Source organism: Bos indicus, chromosome 25 (assembly GCF_029378745.1).
Source record: "Bos indicus isolate NIAB-ARS_2022 breed Sahiwal x Tharparkar chromosome 25, NIAB-ARS_B.indTharparkar_mat_pri_1.0, whole genome shotgun sequence".
In the NCBI taxonomy this organism is placed as follows: domain Eukaryota; kingdom Metazoa; phylum Chordata; class Mammalia; order Artiodactyla; family Bovidae; genus Bos; species Bos indicus.
Genome location: NC_091784.1, coordinates 20,942,415 through 20,962,787, shown reverse-complemented (window position 1 = coordinate 20,962,787; position 20,373 = coordinate 20,942,415). Strand labels below are relative to the sequence as shown.

The window sequence follows — 20,373 nt, the reverse complement described above, 5'->3', positions numbered from 1 at the left end:
TAAAATGTAAGTTAAAATGTCAGGAAACTGTACTTAGCCTTCCTCTGTACAATGCACTCTGCTATTTTCTATTCTTCTTGTTTTGCTCTTTTCTTTCTTTTTTACTCTTTATCCTTAACGCACCACCCACACAGATTTCTCAACTCAGTTTGAAAATTGCTGCTCTGGGTGTCAACTGCCGAGTGTGTCTCTGACCCTCTGGGCAAGACAGTCACCGCCTGGATCCGATGCCAGAGCCACCTGATCCTGCTTGTTACCAAAATCGTCCCCAGGCCCTGCCCGCTTCTCTCCACCCTCGGCTGCTCCCAGCCCCAAGGCCTACTCTGCCCTGGTCAGCCCTTGGCCACGGTCCCTGCTGACCAAGACAGATGGTTGCCTGGGGCTGCACCCAGCCAGGCCACTGGCCTCTGGGGCCACACCCGTGCCAGGGGAGGAGCCGGAACCACAGCTTCAGCTTCAGACTGCCGGGCAGTGTAGCCCAGCGGTTAAGAGCCTGGGCTCAGAAGCCAGGCTGCCAAGGGTGCAAATTCCAGCTGTGCTGCTGGCGACCTGGACTATGTTAGCTCATCTCACTAACTCCCCCATCCATGAGGGCAGCTGAGTGGGAAAATGGCCAGACCGAGGTTCCACGGTAGCTCACAGGGGAATTCGGACCAGCACCCCAGCCCTCGGCCACGTTCCACCGCCGATCTGACCTTTTCCCCAGTCCTGGGAAACAAAATGAGCTGCAGACAAGCAGCTGTGACCCTGGCAGGCACTTGATAACGGATTCCAGAACTGAGCGAGGGGGGTCTGTTTTAAGGCTGTTCGGTGATCATAAATTTGCTCTTAAGGCAGCTGTGGCAATGCCTGCTAACTGCCCCCCAACAGCTCTTCTCTCCTTCTTAATATCAGAACCATGGCTTTTCAGCCAAGCATGTGGCCGCTCAAAGTCTACATTTCCCAGATTCCTTTGTAATTAGGGGTGACCATGTCACCAAGTTCTGGCCAAGGGGATATGAGCAGAAGGGCTGTATGCAACTTTAGGGAAGGGTTTTTAAATTTTATTTTATTCAAGTACGGTTGATTTACAATGTTCTGTTAATTTCTGCTGCACAGCAAAGTGATTCAGTTATACATAAAAATTCTTTTTCATATTCTTGTCACAGGATATTGAATATAGTTCCCTGTGCTACATAGAAAGACTTGCCTGGTGGTCCAGGGGGGTTAAGACTCTGCATTCCCAAGGCAGAGGGCCTAGATCAGGGAACAAGATCCATACGCCATAACTAAGACCCAGCACAGCCAGATAAATAAATACATAAATATTTTTTTTTTTAATTAAGAGAAACTATCACAACATTGTTAATCGGCTATATCCCAACACAAAATAAAAAGTTAAAAATAAATAAACAAATACAAATTTTAAGAGAGGAAGTATACCTTTCTGCTCTCTCTCCTTCCTGCTGGCTGGAATGCAGGTATGATAGCTGGAGCCCAAGCAGCTAAATTTATCCATGAGAAGGAAGCCATGCTGAGGATGACAGAGTCATGAAATACAGAGAGCCTGGAACAGCATAATCTTATATCATGGGGAGCATAATTATCCTGGACTCACAATCTTCAGAGTTTGCTATCTAAACTTATGTATCATATTATAGTTTTCTTTTTTTTCTACAAGTGGCTAATTCTATCTGGTCCAGGAGCCCCTTCTCTACCCTGTCATAAAAAGTCATATCATATCTCTTATGACAAACTGATGCCTGGGGAGGTCAGCCTGGGAAAACTGTAGTCTCAGTCCAGAGTCCTAACGTGGTAGCTGCTTCCACATCTGCTCATAAAGACTGAGCCCCTGGAGGATGTTGGATTCCCGTAAACAAGCAAGGAGCCCTCACTGGCCCATAACTCAGCCCCACGATGCCTGTTTCAACACCTACCCTCCTAGGAATCTCCATCAAACCTGGGCTTTGTTTGGCCCACAAAGGGCTTCTGTGTGAGCAGAGAGACAGACCAGGAGCAGAACCTCGGTTCCCAAGATATCAGGATTCTCAAGAAGCTCTCCTCTGCCCTCACTCAGACATCCACATCTTTCCTTCCTAGTCCGTGACATATCCTGGGAAAACACTCCTATGGAGACGCAGCTGAGCAGAGCTCTGAGTCAGGCCTGAGTTCAAGTCCCAACTCTGCCACTTCTTAGCTGTGTGACCTTACCTCTTGGCCTCAGGGTTCTCACTGTAACCTGGGGTGCAGAGTTGCACTCACCCCTCTGACTTGACCGTGCTAGCACAGAGCAAGCATTAGGGCTATAATTACCATCATCATTTTTATTACCATCACTAAACAGAGCCGAGTCCTGGGTCCCAGCCACACTGGTGGCCTGGATGCCTGGTTAGCAGCCAGGCCAAGCTTCTTCAGGGGGCCTCAGGGAGCAGGCTATCTAAGGCTCTGACCGCCGAACCACTGCTCACTGTGTCCTGCCATAAAGGGCTTCTCTGGCAGCCACAGGGGAGGAAATGATGACTGCAATGCCTAGGTCAAGTCCTGTAGGCCAGGCCACAGTGACACCGGCCCTCCCTGGGGCTCCCCTCACCCCCTGGAGCTGACTTCCTGCTGTAGAAATGAGCTGGAATCTCCCACCTACCACTCCTGGGAGCCAGCACCCCAGAGCCAACATGGGCCATGCTGAGCTGCCAGGATACCCACTAGTATATGCCCAACACAGCAGAACTCACCAGTCCTTAACTGAACCACAGTGGACCGGGTGACTTGTGGGTCACCTCATGTCATACACCTGTTTCTGTTTGGGGATCTGCTTGTCCCCAGCTCTCAGGTCATGTGGTTGGGGTTGGGGATTCAGCCCCAGGTAACGGGCTATGTCACATGACCCTGCTAAGCCCATCGCAGTGTGCAAGTACTGCTCAAAGTGACTGATTCAGGGATGGGCATGTGACTCAAGTCAAACCACTATGGCCCAATCCCAGGTAAGCCTGGGGCTTTCACTTGAGCAACTAGAAGAGAAGATCAGTCATTTCCTGCAGCATATTAATCCGAGACAAGGGCTGAGGTCATCAGAGAGCATCTGGTTGACATTTGGTGAAGCTGACATTTGGTGAAGAGCAGAACAAGAGATGTAGAGAAAAATGAATAGTGATGATACCATTTGAGATCCTGAATCCAAACATGCTTGAAGCCAAACTCCCTGCCTGGACTTCTGAACGATATGACACAATAAACCCTTGCCCTCTGGGGCATGTGGGGGCCAATCTGGCTGAGTACACATAGGTCTTGTGTCATCTGCAACATGAAAAATCCAAAACCTAACCAGGACTTAGGGTCACAGTATGTTATGTACACATAATTTTAAAAAATCTTTCATTAAAGCACTGGAGAAGGAAATGGCAATCCACTCCAGTATTCTTGCCTGGAAAATTTCATGGAAAGAGGAACCTGAAGGGCTACAGTCCACGGGGTTGCGAAGAGTTGGACATAACCGAGCACACACACAGCTTAAAGCGCAGGGTTAAAAACAACACCCCTTTCCTATGAGGGCCACTGTGTATGAGCACACAGGTTAGGTATGCTCAACTCTAGTGAACAACCTGTGCAGCAGTACATGGGCAGCTCTCCTTCCCACCTCCGGGGCAGCCACTTCCAATTTTCTAGACGTGACTCTTGGTAGATAACACTATATCTCTAAGTAATATGCTTTCTCTGTTATTTCTTTTCTTAATTTTAATCATTTATTTTTGGCTTCACTGGGTCTTCGTTGCTGTGCATGGGCTTTCTCCAGCTGCAGCATGTGGGTTTCTCATTGCGGTGGCTTCTCTGGGTGCAGAGCACAGGTTCTATGGCACATGGGCTTCAGTGGTTGTGGGGCACAGGATTAATTACCCTGTGGCATCTTCCCCGTCCAGGGATCGAACCTGTGTGCCCTGCCTGAGCAGGCAGATTCTTAACCACTGGATCACTAGGGAAGTCCTCTCTGTTATTTGTTATCTATCGATTTTCTGATATGACAAATGAAACTGTAGTTCCACTTCCCCTCATTACTTCTCTCCTCCATTCCGCCACTCCCAGACTGGTAGGTCTTCTGCTACTTCCTTTAGATACCATGCCAAGAACTCTCTTTTTTAAAATTATTATGAGTATAGTTGATTTACAATATTGTGTTAGTTGCAGGTACATAGCCAAGTGATTCAGTTGTACATATATATTCTTTTTCAGATTCCTTTCCATTATAGGTTATCACAAGATACTGAATGTAGTTTCCTGTGCTACACACTAAATCCCTGTTGTTTAGCTAGTTTATATATAGTAGGGTATATCTGTTAATCCTAAAACCCTAATTTATCCCTTCCTTCCCTTTCCTCTTTGCTAAGTGTGTTTTCTATGTGAGCTTATTTCTGTTTTGTAAATAAGTTCATTATTATCTTTATTTTAGATTCAACCTATAAGTGATCTCATATCATATTTGTCTTGCTCTGTCTGACTTACTTCACTTAGTATGATGATCTCTAGTTCTATCCAGGAACTCTCTGTCTTATCCCACCAACCAGAAGGAACGATGGGTTTCTCATGAGTTCATCTTACCCGAGACAGATGTGGTTTTTATGCTGCAAATGAGTGATAAGAAAGCAGAAGAGGCCTTTGCTCCCATTGGCCACAAAAATGCACAATGTTTACTGAACTAAGACAGACAAGTAACACATGTGGACAGCTTGCTGTGTCCAAGGCACCATGCTAAGCTCTCAATGTGGACTCTCCCTTCTGGCAATGACAGGTGACCCTGGGCAGAGAAATGACTGCCCATCTCCGACAGGGCCACTCCAGGGAGGGAAACTGAGCAGACCCAGGCTGCCCTGGACTGCTCCTGGCTTGTTCCAAGGATGTCCTAGGCTCTAGATTGAGTTCTCAGTTTCCTTCAAACAAGAAACAGAAACTTATCTTGGTGCATTCCTGTGTTCACTGCAGCGTTATTCACAATAGCCAAGGTATGGAAACATACCTAGGTGTCTGACACATGAATGGATAAAGAAAATGTGGTATATCTATTTGTTGTTGTTGTTCAGTCATTAAGTCATACCTGGCTCTTTGCAACCCCACGGACTGCAGCATGTCAGGCCTCCCTGTCCCACACTAGCTCCTGGAGTTTGCCTAAGTTCATGTATTATGTACACAATGGGATATTACTCAGTCTTAAAAAAGAAGGAAATCCTGTCATTTGCAATAACATGGATAACCAGGAGGACATTATGTTAAGTGAAACAAGCCAGACACACAAAAATATTGTATGATCTCACTTACACGTGGAGTCTGTAAAAAGCCAAACTCAGAGAAGCGGAGAGTAGAGTGGTGGTTGCCAGGGGCTGGGGGTGGGGTGGAGGAAATGGAGAGAGAATGCCAAGGAGTACAAAGTTTCAGTTATACGATGAATTGAGGCCTGGAGATCTAGTGTACAGCCTGGTGACTATAGGTAATAATACTGAACTGTGTACTTGAAATTTGCTTAAGAGAGTAAATCTTAACTGTTCTCACACACACACACACAAAACCAAAATAAAACGAATGGTAACTATATGAGATTATGGATGCATTAATTAGGTTGATTGTGGTAACCATTTCACAAATATATGTATATCAATTCATCACACTGTATACCTTAAATATGTACAATTGTTATTTGTTAATTATACCTCATAAAGCTGGTGAAAAGGCACATAGGGTGCTCAACATCACTAATTGTTGGAGTGTGTGTGCTTAGTCACTCAGTCGTGTCCAACCCTTTGCAACCCTATGGACTGTAGCCCACCAGGCTCCTCTGCCCATGGGATTCTCCAGGCAAGAATACTGGAGTGGGTTGCCATGCCATCTTTCAGGGGATCTTCCCAGCCCAGGGATGAACTCGCATCTGCCAGGTCTCCTACACTGCAGGTGGATTCTTTACCCACTGAGCTACCTGAGAAGCCCAATCGCTGGAGAAACGCAAATAAAAACAACGAGGGACTTTTCCAGTGGTCCAGTGGATAAGAATCCACCTCCAATGCGGGGAACGTGGGTTTGATCCCCGGTCAGAGAACCAAGATCCCACGTGCCACAGGGCAACACAGCTCACCAGCCACAACTAAGACCCAACACAGACAAATACATAAATAAATACATTTTTTAAAACCCATGATGAGATACCACCTCACACCTGTCAGGAGGGCTATCATCAAAAAGCCTACAGATAAAAATGTTGGCAAGGATGTGGAGAAAAGGTCCACTTTTGTGTGGGAATTTAATTGGTGAAGCCACCAATTACAAATTTGTAAGTATGTAACACAGTATAGGCTGTATAAATACGGAATATAGTATAAAAGCTAAAAATGGAACTGTAATAGGATCTAGCAATTCCACTCCTGGGTATATATCCAAAAAAAAAAGAAAACAATTCAAAAAGATACAAGGATCCAATGTTCAACATTCAAAGCAGCACTGTTTACAACAGCCTAGATATGGAAGCAACCTGTGTCCATCAACAGATGAACTGATAAATAAGATGGCGTGTGTGTGTGTGTGTGTGTGTGTGTGTGTGTGTGTGGTGGTGCTGGTTTAGTTTCTAAGTCAAGTCCAATTCTTGTGATTCCATGGATTGTAGCCCACCAGGCTCCTCTGTCCAGAGGATTTTCCAGGCAAGCATACTGGAGTGGGTTGCCACTTCCTTCTCCTGGGAATCTTTTCCACCCAGGGATCAAACCCAGGTCTCCTGCATGGCAGGTGGATTCTTTACTACTGAGCTATCAGGGAAGCCTATATAAATATATAAAAACATACACATATATACATACATATATACAATGGAATATTACCCAGCCACCAAAAAGTAAGGAAATTCTGCCATTTGCAATAATGTGGATGGACCTAGATATTATTATGCTTAGTGAACAAGTCAGAGAATACTGTATGTTAGCACTTATTTGTGGAATCTAAAAATATAACAAATGAATGTTTATAGCAAAACAGAAACAGACTCACAGACACAGAAAACATAGCGGGGAGAGGGTTAAAATGGAGAGGCACGTTAAAAGATCCAGACTACTATGTATAAACTAGAGAAACAACAAGGATATATTTACAGCACAGGGAATTATAGCCATTATCCTATAATAACTTTCAATAGAGTATAGTCTATAAAAAACATTCAATTACTAGGCTGTACACTTTAAACTAATATAATACTGTAAATCAACTATACTTCAATTTTAAAATAGTTGGGAAAAAAACAAAGCTCAGTGTTGTGCCCAAGACCCTGCATTCTGCAGTCACAGGACCCAGCTTGAATGCTGGCTCCCCAGCTAGGAGCCCGAAGTGCTCATCAAATGCCTTCCAGGCTGCATTTCATTTATTTGATGGGGGTGGGGATGATAACAAAAGTGTCATATCAGGAGTTACTAAGTCAAGCCTCCAGCTAAAAATTCAGGTCAGTGTCTACCGTATCCCCGGCATACGGGTGGTATTCATAAATAAACATTTATTAAAACCATCTCAAGAAAGAATACAGTTCATGTCAGAATGCCAGAGTAAAAGGACTGATTTACAGATGTCTCCACCCAAGAACCACTCACTATTCATGACCAAGTCCTCATGTCCCTGCCCCTGCACCTGAAGGACCCTCTTTCTGGAATGCCTCTCCCAACTGCTGCCAAATCCTTCTGTTTCCTTCAAAATCCAGCTCAAATTTTTACCCCCTTGAGAAAGACTTCTCTGGGTTTCCATTATATCCAGAAACCCAAAAGTCTATGTCGTGGGCAGACTAATGCCCCCCTCCAACAAATATATCCACACCCTAATTTCCAAAGCCTGCAAATATACTCCCTTATGTGGCAAATCAACTTTGCAGGTAGGACTAAATGAAGGGTCTTGAGATGAAAGATTATCTGGGATCATCAAGTGAGTCTTTATAAAAAGGAGGCAGGAGTCAGAGCAAGAGACGTGACAATGAAAAAGGAGTCACAGAGAAAGATTTGAAGATGCTACGCAGCTGGCCTGGAAGACAGGCGAAGGGACGAGAGGGGAAGTTATGCCATGCGGGAGGCCTGTAGAAGCTGGAAAAGGCAGAGAAACAGATTTTCCCTGCAGCCTCCAGAAAGAACATAGCCCTGCTTTTGAACTTGACTACCCTGGCTTTTGAATTTCTCACCTCCAGAACCATAAGGAAAGAAATCTGTTGTTTTAAGGCACTAAATCTGTGGCAATTTGTTACAATAGCAACAGGAAACAAATACAGTCTAGACAGTAGGGCAATTTTGCCCTCACAGGGGATACTTGGCAATGACTGGAGACACCTCTGGCTGTCACAAGATAGCTCCCACAACAAAGAGCTATCCAGCCAAACTGTCAATAGTCCTGAGGCTGAGAAACCCCGCTCTAGAATGACTCTGGTGGCATTCCAAGGAGATGTCCCCATCCACCTTCCCTCCTCTTCTCTTTTAAAAACACATCTCCATGCATACCAGAAAGAGACAGAGAAATCAGCTTACTCACTGACAAGAGCAGCAACCCACAGCTGAACCCAGGAAGACAAGTCAACATTCACTCTGCTAAGGCTCATAAAAACATCACTGCAGTTCACTGTGCTTCGTTCATATGAAGCCATTATGATTCAAAGGTTATTGTTTTAAAAACCAAAAATATGCCTTTTAGAATACAAAGCACAATATTGTAGGTATAGCTTCAATGAACAGAATGCACAAGAGGGCCTGAATTTTAATTTTTAATTATTTGCACCCTTCTCATGTTCCCAGGACACTCTGTACTCTTGGTGGCTCAGACCAGAGAGACAGCGTGTCTCACTTCTCAGGGCAACTCTGTGTTTACATAGCCTCTCGGTGCCCAGACCATGTGAGTGTCTGGAACAAAAGGGGCCGTGTCTTAGTCCTTCTAGTTCCTAGCCCAGAGTACAATGTCTGGCACACACGAGGTTCCCTAGAAATGCAGAGTGCATGAACGAATGAGTAACTGGAGAAAAGTGGGCCATTTCTGCAGATATAATGGGCATTGTAGGCATGGAGGAACAGAGAGACTATCAGGTTACAATTACAAGGCATCTAGGGGTTACTTAGCCAGGAGACACAGCTGAGTATGTGGGAAAACCTGAGTGGGAAAGCCTGGATCATGGGGAGGCCCTCAAAAAGCAGCCAAGACCAGGACTGGGCCCAACAAGCTTTGGAGATGAATGGATCTGGGTTCAAGTCCGGGCTATGCCACTACTAGCCGAGTGCAGTTGGGCAAATTACCTAACCTCTCTGAAACTCGGCTTTCTCATCTGCATAATTCACTCATCTATCAAGGTGGGGCAGTGTGAGCAAGGTGGAGAAGAGGTGAGAGAGCTGGTCTGTGGCACAGAAGCCAGCTGTCCACTGTGTTTTGCGTACCCCTGCCCAAATCCTTTTGCATCTAGGTGAGGCCAGGGGGCTACGTGTGAGCCGGTGGAATGCGGACAGAAGTAACTTGCGCTGCAATCAGGCCCATCCCATCCCTGAGGCCCGTTTTCGGCACCCCGGTCAGCCTCCCCTGCACTGCATTCCTGTCCTGAGACACGTAGCCCAGAACAGAGTCACAGCTTTCCAGCACACGCACAAAGCTCCTGCTCCATCACTCCTCTCAGCCCCCTGGAGAGCAAGGGTTCCCCGCTCCCTGGGCTCACCCACACAGTGCCATCTGTTTGGCACATGGCCTAGCCTGCTCTCCCTACCCATCCCCGAGCCAATTCTGCTCATCCCTCAGGTCTCAGGTTAGATAGATGTCACCTCCTCCAGGAAGCCTCGCTGGAGCTCCAGGAGTTTGGCACCATTAGCTTCATCCTACAGATGAGGAAACTGAGGAACAGAGAGGTGAACTGACTTGCCCCAAATCATGCGGCTAGAAGGCAGGGGAGGGGGGTTTGCAGCCAGTGCAGATCCATCCAGGGTTTCGCTCAGCCCTGACTTGCTAAACCACTTTTAAACTGTGATTCCTGGGACAACTAGCAGGTCCCACTTTGTGCTTGTCACACGTGCAAATTCTGGGGCCCCCTCCCAGTCCTACTCAAGTAAACTCTGGGGGTGGGCCCGGCAAGCCGTGTTTAAACAATTCCTCCAGGTGATGTGGATATGCACCGAAATTCAAGAACCACTGACCCAGAGACATGTTCTCAGTTGAGCCTCCTGCATTTTGGCCACTCCCTGTGGAATCCTTGTGAGGTCTAGAAAGTGTCCCAGCTGGAGAACTGAACATTGTCTGCCCTCTGATTTTCTAGCCATCTGAAATGCTCCTCTGGGTGTTCCACAACCCTGGGTCTTTGGGGAACAAGAGACTGTCTTCTCCTTTATCATCAAGCCTGTTAGTGACTCACTTCTTCCTTTGTTTGAAGCCTGCTTCTTGTGCCCATGAGCCTTGGTGGCAGGAGTATAATTCAGCAACACTTGAAGGGCCAAGCCACTTTTATCCTACAGTGAGCACTACAGCCACTTTCTTCTAGAACATTCTCAGTTCACTGGGGTTACATCTGCAGCTTCTTGATCAGCAGAACTGATCTCCCCAGCACAAAAATGTTTATTTTTAAATCAGTCCAGCAAGCCACTATTACATTGAATGCGGTCCTGGTCATCAATACTTCCTGTATCAGCTTTAAGAATCAGACCAGAAAGAGTAAATCTTAAGAGAATGAGCCTGAACAAATCCAAGTTTCTGCTGTGACCCTCAGCTTTCTTCCACATTGCTCTGTGTCCTGGCACCTGGATGTCAACCCTGCCAAAGACTGGACCAGATTTCTTTGGGGAATCTGATCAGTGTGAGAAAAAGGGCCTAAAGACACCCTCCCCTGTGGAACACCAGATCACCTGGAGGGAAAAGCCGCAACCAAGAAGCCCCTCTCATACCCACAGACTTTTCATAGGGCTTCCTGGAGCCCCAGTTTCTTCAGCAGATAGTCACAGACCACCAGAGAGGTGAAAGGAGAGCTCCCGTCAATCAGAGGCCCAGCCTCCTTCCAGGCTGTGGCTCTGCCCTCCACCAGGCCCTCACAGTCCTCTCAACTCTGCGGGTAAATGGGAGAATGGGGGAGGTTTTTAGGGTCCAGCCTTTGGGGAGACACACACTATTTCTGCTCACATTCCAACAAGCCAAAACTTAGTCATGTGGCCCAACAAATTGTAAGGGAGCCCACGAAATGCAACCAGGATGATATCCTAGGAAGAAGAGGACATGGTGACCAACAGCCATCTCTGCCACATAAAACATTAAAAATGTTTAAAGATCACATCAGTCATACATCCTTAGTCAGCCAGAAAGTACTGTCCTGTCACCCAAAGCACGCACACACACATGCACACACACACACACAAAACCCTGCTGCAAATCACAGAATGTACGCAAGTGATCATATGTAAACAGATCATTTCAAGGGATCCTCAGACCCTGACTTCCTCTCTCCCCACCCCCTACAAAAGATAATTTGGGACAGCAGCCCACATCCCTTCTTGAAGAAGAATAGGAGAGGAGCTGGGATGGCAATCCCAACCATCGTGTTACCCCTGAAATCCCAGCAGCTTTATTGTATTTGTTGAATAAATGCCTGGAGTGAAAAATGAAAGGTGCTGTGGAGGCCAGGGAGAAGGACAGCTAGGAAACTCTAAATCCCACTTCCTCCCACAGGCATCCTTTCCATCACCACCTCCAGGAAGACTTCCCCAATGACCCACCAAAAGACCTCCCCACTCCCCACGCCACACACACGGCATTATCAGCTCCCACCTGCTTGCTCTGTATTCCTTCACTTAGCCCACCTTGCTCATTAGTACCTGCTGTTAAGATTATCCTGGGCCTCAATTTCCTTCTCTGTAAAATCAGAGGGGTAGACAATTTCCTGGTTGAGCGGCCCCCAGGCAGCAGCTTCCAGGGCAGAGGACCCAGAAGTCAGGCTCCCACAGAACTTCCCCTCCGGCAGACCAGCCACCCTCCTCCCAGCAGCCCATGTGTCTCACCCGGGGCGCAGCTGGGCGGGTTCCCCGCAACCCCCGAGGCCGGCGCAGCGGATCTAGGCCGGGACTCACCCGGGGAGGCCCCCGCCCCGCCACTCCGCATACTGATGCCCGGCCCCTTGGCGCACTTGTCCACTGGGCCTGCCAACACCCGAAACTCTCGCAGTCAACAGTGCAGCAAGGGTGCGTCGATACTGTCCTTGAGGTTCCTGGAACTGGGGCCTCTTGTTCGGGGGCCCAGGTGGGGGATGAGGCTTCGGGCCCCGCGGGAAAGGAAGGCAGCCCTCCCCCACCTCTGCGGGCACCGAGGCGCCCCAGACGGAGGCCCCCAAGCTGCCTCCCCTACACCATCGAGTGCCAAGTATTTTCCCAATGGGCTCTGCCGTTAATCGGCACGACGCTCCCATTTTACAGAAGCAAACAGTGAAAGCCGAAGAGCTGAACCCTCACATTCTCCTTCCGCCTCGAGCCCCGCTTTTAAGCACCGGACCCTGAGCGCTCCAGGCGCCGGCGGCACCGGGGCGCGGAGGTTTGCAGCGCCGGATCCCGGCCCCCTTGACCAACCGCGGCCCCACCTACCTGCCTCGGGCGGACCGGCGCGGCAGCCGCTGCCCACGGCCGCGAGGATCCAGAGGAGCTGGCAGAGGCTCGTGGCCCGGTGCTCCAGGGTGCAGGGCGGGCGGGCCCCCCGAAAATGCCGGGGAGCGGCGAGCCGGGCGCGCGGGCCGGCGCTCCGGGGAGGCGGCGGTGGCCGCAGGAACGATCCCGGGGCGCGAGGGGTGCGCGGAGCCGCTGGAATGACCCCGAGGCGCTAAGGGAGCGTTCCGAGGGCGACCATCAGCGGAGCTGGGGCAGCTGCAGCGGCAGCGCGGCTTGCGGGAGGCGGATCCGCACACTGGCAGAGCTGGGGCTGGGGCCGGAGGCGGCGGGCCGGGGCGGGGCCGCGGCGCTCACGTGGCCGCCCCCAGTGGCCGCCCGGACTCCTTCTGCCGCCGCGTGGACCTCCCGGCGCTGCGTCTGCGGCTCACTAGCCCGCTGAATACAGAGCTTCCGGATCTAACGCCTGGGGCGGGCCTGGCCACCTACTGGCAAAGGGGCCCCCCTCCCAGCGGGTAATTTGAGAGGGGGCAGCTAACCCCTTGCTCTCGTACCGCACCCTCCGGTTCTCCATCCGCTGCCTGTCTAGTTCCTGTATTCGAATCCTTTCCAAAATCAGTAATGATCTGATCTCATTGTACGTCTCTTAAAATATTTTTTTAATCAGAAATCGCTTTTTTTTTTTTTTTTCCTGATCTCTGCTTTGCAAAAACTTAGGCATGTATGACTATGGCAATTATTTGTGTAATGATTTGTATAGTACGTTGCTGTAGTCCTCTTAGCAAGAGGCATCTGCGTGCGTGCTAAGTTGCTTCAGTTATGTCCGACTCTGTGTGACCCTGTGGACTGTAGCCCGCCAGGCTCCTATGTCCATGGGATTCTCCAGGCAAGAATACAGGCGTGGGTTGTCATGCTCTCCACCAGGGGATCCTTCCCGGCCTGGCATCTAGCAAGTGCTTAATAAATACCTGGGAAATGAACGAATAAATATGGAAAAGTATAACGAAAAAAAAGGAAATAAAACTAATGATAACCACTGTGAACAAGTTCATATTATATTCTTCCTATTTTTCTAGTGAAATTTTAGAATTTTATAACTTAAATTTAGAAATAAAAGACTTCGCTGGTTGTCCAGTGGTTCAGACTCTGGGCTTCCACTGCAGGGAGCACAGAAAAAAAGATAAAACAGTGATATGTATCAAGCGTTTTTTCTCGTACTATCTTCATGTCAACCTTTGTAGCTGTACTGTACAGATCATAAAACTGAGGCTTATAGAGTTACACTTGCCCAGAAGATTTCCAAGGTAGGGACCCCAGGCAAACACAGAGAAACAAGTGCATGCAGGCAGGCCAGAAACAGAGAGACAGGGTTATCTAGGTATGATTGTGGGAGTGTTTACATTTTTCCTAACAAGAGTGGACTCTTACCTGTTTCTCCTATCCATTCAACACTAGGTTGTAAACATGTTCCTGTGGTCAAGGGCTACCTGTCATTTGCAATGCCTTTTTGATGATCCTTTTTGGAGTTGTGATCAGATCAGATGAGATCAGATCAGTCGCTCAGTCGTGTCTGACTCTTTGCGACCCCGTGAATAGCAGCACGCCAGGCCTCCCTGTCCATCACCAACTCCCGGAGTTCACTCAGACTCACGTCCATCGAGTCAGTGATGCCATCCAGCCATCTCATCCTCTGTCGTCCCCTTCTCCTCCTGCCCCCAGTCCCTCCCAGCATCAGAGCCTTTTCCAATGAGTCAACTCTTCGCATGAGGTGGCCAAAGTACTGGAGTTTCAGCTTTAGCATCATTCCTTCCAAAGAAATCCCAGGGCTGATCTCCTTCAGAATGGACTGGTTGGATCTCCTTGCAGTCCAAGGGACTCTCAAGAGTCTTTTCCAACACCACAGTTCAAAAGCATCAATTCTTCGGCACTCAACCTTCTTCACAGTCCAACTCTCACATCCATACATGACCACTGGAAAAACCATAGCCTTGACTAGACGGACCTTTGTTGGCAAAGTAATGTCTCTGCTTTTGAATATGCTATCTAGGTTGGTCATAACTTTCCTTCCAAGGAGTAAGCGTCTTTTAATTTCACGGCTGCAGTCAGCATCTGTAGTGATTTTGGAGCCCAGAAAAATAAAGTCTGACACTGTTTTCACTGTTTCCCCATCTATTTGCCATGAAGTGATGGGACCAGATGCCATGATCTTCGTTTTCTGAATGTTGAGCTTTAAGCCAACTTTTTCACTCTCTACTTTCACTTTCATCAAGAGGCTTTTGAGTTCCTCTTCACTTTCTGCCATAAGGGTAGTGTCATCTGCATATCTGAGGTTATTGATATTTCTCCCGGCAATCTTGATTCCAGCTTGTGTTTCTTCCAGTCCAGCATTTCTCATGATGTATTCTGCATATAAGTTAAATAAGCCCGGTGACAATATACAGCCTTAACGTACTCCTTTTCCTATTTGGAACCAGTCTGTTGTTCCATGTCCAGTTCTAACTGTTGCTTCCTGACCTGCATACAAATTTCTCAAGAGGCAGATCACGTGGTCTGGTATTCCCATCTCTTTCAGAACTTTCCACAGTTTATTGTGATCCACACAGTCAAAGGCTTTGGCATAGTCAATAAAGCAGAAATAGATGTTTTTCTGGAACTCTCTTGCTTTTTCCATGATCCAGCGGATGTTGGCAATTTGATCTCTGGTTCCTCTGCCTTTTCTAAAACCAGCTTGAATATCAGGAAATTCACGGTTCACATATTGCTGAAGCCTGGCTTGGAGAATTTTGAGCATTACTTTACTAGCGTGTGAGATGAGAGCAATTGTGCAGTAGTTTGAGCATTCTTTGGCATTGCCTTTCTTTGGGATTGGAATGAAAACTGACCTTTTCCAGTCCTGTGGCTACTGCTGAGTTTTCCAAATTTGCTGCTTTATAGACATTATCTTTTTAGATTCTGGTCATAATCCTCTTATTGTCCCCACTTCATACACAGGGAGACTAAGGCAGGTTAAGTGACTCTCCCAAATTTACATAGGAAGTTGCAGATTTTGACCCAGGTCTCGGTATATATTGACCAACCCCTAGAGTGTCCTGTCCATAAGTCTTGACTCTTCAGTTTTGTGTGTGTGCTCAGTTGCTTGACATGTCCAACTCTTTGCAACCCTATGGACTGTAGCCTGCCAGGCTCCTCTTTCCATGGGATTTCCCAGGCAAGAATACTGGAGTGGATTGCCATTTCCTATTTTAGGGGGATCTTCCCAACCCAGGGATCAAACCCCTGTCTCTTGTGTCTCCTGCATTGGCATGAGGATTCTTTATCATTGTACCACCCGGGAAGGCCACTTCAGTTTTTGTGGCCCCTGAAAATTCAGATTCTGTTGGGAAAGTGAAGTCCTTCAACTTACCAGCTGCAGTGGTCTCTGTAGGGAGTAGTACAAGTTTATGAGGCTTGGGGAGAGGGTGACATTCAGGCAGTACCTCATAAGGTGGTGAAGGGAATGAAAAAAAAGAAATGGTCCTGAAACCATTGGTCATCGAGTGTTTTACCCTTTGGCCTAAATACTACAAGTTTCAGAAAATGCAAGATCTAGAAGATATGTATCATTTTTGTTTGAAATATTGGTTCCAGTAGTCACCCAAAACACTTTGGCTTTCAGCATAAAAAAATTATACCTGGAAATTTTAACCACGAGAAAGCTGAACAAGAACAGAGTCTGAGCTAGTCTGTTCAAGCCCAAAGAAAGGCCAAAAAAAAAAAAAAAAGACTGCTCTACTTATAGCTCTGTGGCTCTGGACAAAATTTGGCTTCTTTTTTCCTCTCTTTGGTGTATGAGCATCTTTTGTCTTCAAGGAATCAGTACACCCTATTCTCAGTTCATGAGAACAGCCCTCTCCACTCTCCTGGCTCTAAGATTGGACACATGACTAGACCTGGTCAGTCAGTATATTCCATCCCTTTTGCCCCGTTCATTGGTTCTGGGAAGAGAATGTGACCCAAGTCAAGCCAATGAGATACTAATTTGGGTTTTTTATAGCAGCCATTTTAAAAGAGAATCTCTTTGAAGTAATCTAAGTGTCCATCAGCAGATGAATGGATAAAGAAGATGTGGTGTGTGTATACGTACACACACATATGGGCTTTCCTGGTGGCTCAGATGGTAAAGAATCCTCCTGCAATGCCAGAGACCCGGGTTCCATCCCCGGGTCTTGTCTGGAAGATCCTCTGAAGGAGGGAATGGCTACCTACTCCAGTGTACTTGTCTGGAGAATTGCATGGAAGAGGAGCCTGGTGGGCTACAGTCCATGGGGTCACAAAGAGTTGAACAAGACTGAGTGAGTAACACTTTCACTTTTCATATATATACATATGTAATGGATTATTACTCAGCCATAATAAAGAATGAAATAATGCCTTTTGAAGCAATATGGATGGATCTGGAGATTATCGTACTAAGTGAAGTAAGTCAGAGAAAGACAAACATATGATATCACTTACATGTTGAACCTAAAAAAAAAAATTGTACAAACGAACTTATTTACAAAACAGAAATAGACACACAAACATAGAAAACATATCTAAGGTTCAGTTCAGTTCAGTTCAGTCGCTCAGTCGTGTCCGACTCTTTGTGACCCAATGAACCGCAGCACGCCAGGCCTCCCTGTCCATCACCAACTCCCGGAGTTTACCCAAACTCATGTCCATTGAGTCAGTGATGCCATCCAGCCATCTCATCCTCTGTCGTCCCCTTCTCCTCCTGCCCCCAGTCCCTCCCAGCATCAGGGTCTTTTCCAAAGAGTCAGCTTTTCGCGTGAAGTGGCCAAAGTATTGCAGTTTCAGCTTCAGCATCAGTCCTTCCAATGAACACCCAGGACTGATCTCCTTTAGCATGGACTGGTTGGATCTCCTTGCAGTCCAAGGGACTCTCAAGAGTCTTCTCCAACACCACAGTTCAAAAGCATCAATTCTTCAGCGCTCAGCCTTCTTCACAGTCCAACTCTCACATCCATACATGACCACTGGAAAAACCATAGCCTTGACTAAACAGACCTTTGTTGGCAAAGTAGTCTCTGCTTTTGAATACGCTATCTAGGTTGGTCATAACTTTCCTTCCAAGGAGTAAGCGTCTTTTAATTTCATGGCTGCAGTCACCATCTGCAGTGATTTTGGAGCCCCCCAAAATAAAGTCTGACACTGTTTCCACTGTTTCCCCATCTATTTGCCATGAAGTGATGGGACCAGATGCCATGATCTTTGTTTTCTGAATGTTGAGCTTTAAGCCAACTTTTTCACTCTCCACTTTCACTTTCATCAAGAGGCTTTTGAGTTCCTCTTCACTTTCTGCCATAAGGGTAGTGTCATCTGCATATCTGAGGTTATTGATATTTCTCCCGGCAATCTTGATTCCAGCTTGTGCTTCTTCTAGCACAGCGTTTCTCATGATGTACTCTGCATAGAAGTTAAATAAGCAGGGTGACAATATACAGCCTTGACGTACTCCTTTTCCTATTTGGATCCAGTCTGTTGTTCCATGTCCAGTTCTAACTGTTGCTTCCTGACTTGCATATAGGTTTCTCAAGAGGCAGATCAGGTGGTCTGGTATTCCCATCTCTTTCAGAATTTTCCACAGTTTATTGTGATCCACACAGTCAAAGGCTTTGGCATAGTCAATAAAGCAGAAATAGATGTTTTTCTGGAACTCTCTTGCTTTTTCCATGATCCAGCGGATGTTGGCAATTTGATCTCTGGTTCCTCTGCCTTTTCTAAAATCAGGTTGAATATCTGGAAGTTCATGGTTCACGTATTGCTGAAGCCTGGCTTGGAGAATTTTAAGCATTACTTTACTAGCATGTGAGATGAGTGCAATTGTGCGGTAGTTTGAGCATTCTTTGGCATTGCCTTTCTTTGGGATTGGAATGAAAACTGACCTTTTCCAGTCCTGTGGCCACTGCTGAGTTTTCCAAATTTGCTAGCATATTGAGTGCAGCACTTTCAAAGCATCATCTTTCAGGATTTGAAAGAGCTCAACTGGAATTCCATCACCTCCACTAGCTTTGTTCGTAGTGATGCTTTCTAAGGCCCACTTGACTTCACATTCCAGCATGTCTGGCTCCAGGTGAGTGATCACACCATCATGATTATCTGGGTCATGAAGCTCTTTTTTGTACAGTTCTTCTGTGTATTCTTGCCACCTCTTCTTAATATCTTCTGCTTCTGTTAGGTCCATACCATTTCTGTCCTTTATCGAGCCCATCTTTGCATGAAATGTTCCCTTGGTATCTCTAATTTTCTTGAAGAGATCTCTAGTCTTTCCCATTCTGTTGTTTTCCTCTATTTCTTTGCATAGATCGCTGAAGAAGTCTTTCTTATCTCTTCTTGCTATTCTTTGGAACTCTGCATTCAGATGTTTATATCTTTCCTTTTCTCCTTTGCTTTTTGCTTCTCTTCTTTTCACAGCTATTTGTAAGGCCTCCTCAGACAGCCATTTTGCTTTTTTGCATTTCTTTTCCATGGGGATGGTCTTGATCCCTGTCTCCTGTACAATGTCACGAACCTCCGTCCATAGTTCATCAGGCACTCTGTCTATCAGATCTAGTCCCTTAAATCTATTTCTCATTTCCACTGTATAATCATAAGGGATTTGATTTATGATATGATTTAAAACCACTGAATGGTCTAGTGGTTTTCCCTACTTTCTTCAATTTCAGTCTGAATTTGGCAGTAAGGAGTTCGTGATCTGAGCCACAGTCAGCTCCCGGTCTTGTTTTTGCTGACTGTATAGAGCTTCTCCATCTTTGGCTGCAAAGAATATAATCAATCTGATTTTGGTGTTGACCATCTGGTGATGTCCATGTGTAGAGTCTTCTTTTGTGTTGTTGGAAGAGGGTGTTTGCTATGACCAGTGCGTTCTCTTGGCAAAACTCTATTAGCCTTTGCCCTGCTTCATTCCGTATTCCAAGGCCAAATTTGCCTGTTATTCCAGGTGTTTCTTGACTTCCTACTTTTGCATTCCAGTCCCCTATAATGAAAAGGACATCTTTTTTGGGTGTTAGTTCTAAAAGGTCTTGTAGGTCTTCATAGAGCTGTTCAACTTCAGGGTTACTGGTTGGGGCATAGACTCGGATTACTGTGATATTGAATGGTTTGCCTTGGAAATGAACAAAGATCATTCTGTCATTTTTGAGATTGCATCCAAGTACTGCATTTCGGATTCTTTTGTTGACCATGATGGCTACTCCATTTCTTCTGAGGGATTCCTGCCCACAGTAGTAGATATAATGGTCATCTGAGTTAATTCACTCATTCCAGCCCATTTTAGTTCGCTGATTCCTAGAATGTCGATGTTCACTCTTGCTATCTCTTGTTTGACCACTTCCAGTTTGCCTTGATTCATGGACCTGACATTCCAGGTTCCTATGCAATATTGCTCTTTACAGCAATAAAAAGGAGTGAAGTACTGATATATGCTAAAACATGGATAAAACTTAAAAACAACATGCTAAGTGAAAGAAGCCAGACACAAAAGGCAACAGATATATGATTTCATTTATACGGAATGGCCAAAATAAGGAAATCCTTTGAGATGGAAGGCAGATTAGTGGTTTCCTGGGGGCTGGACCTTGCTTCTATCACCAGTCACATCCACAACTGGCTATTGTTTTTGCTTTTGCTCCATCCCTTCATTCTTTCTGGAGTTATTTCTCCACTGATCTCCAGTAGCATACTGGGCACTTACCTACCTGGGGAGTTCCTCTTTCAGTAGCCTATCATTTTGCCTTTTCATAAAGGTTACCAAAGAGGA

At 46.5% G+C, this 20,373-nt stretch overlaps 1 protein-coding gene across 3 annotated transcripts in view; it reads right to left on the bottom strand.

The window, feature by feature from the left end:
- EEF2K (eukaryotic elongation factor 2 kinase) overlaps positions 1 to 12,904 on the bottom strand; it is a 72,133-nt gene extending 59,229 nt beyond the window's left edge. Inside the window, exon 1 of one of the 3 annotated variants that reach the window (XM_019987483.2) lies at positions 12,558 to 12,904. The gene's annotated coding sequence lies outside the window, so the exon portion shown is untranslated. The remainder of the gene's footprint in view (positions 1 to 12,557) is intronic. The other 2 variants (XM_070779780.1, XM_070779781.1) reach the window with 2 other exon arrangements.
- Between the last annotated feature and the right edge of the window lie 7,469 nt (positions 12,905 to 20,373).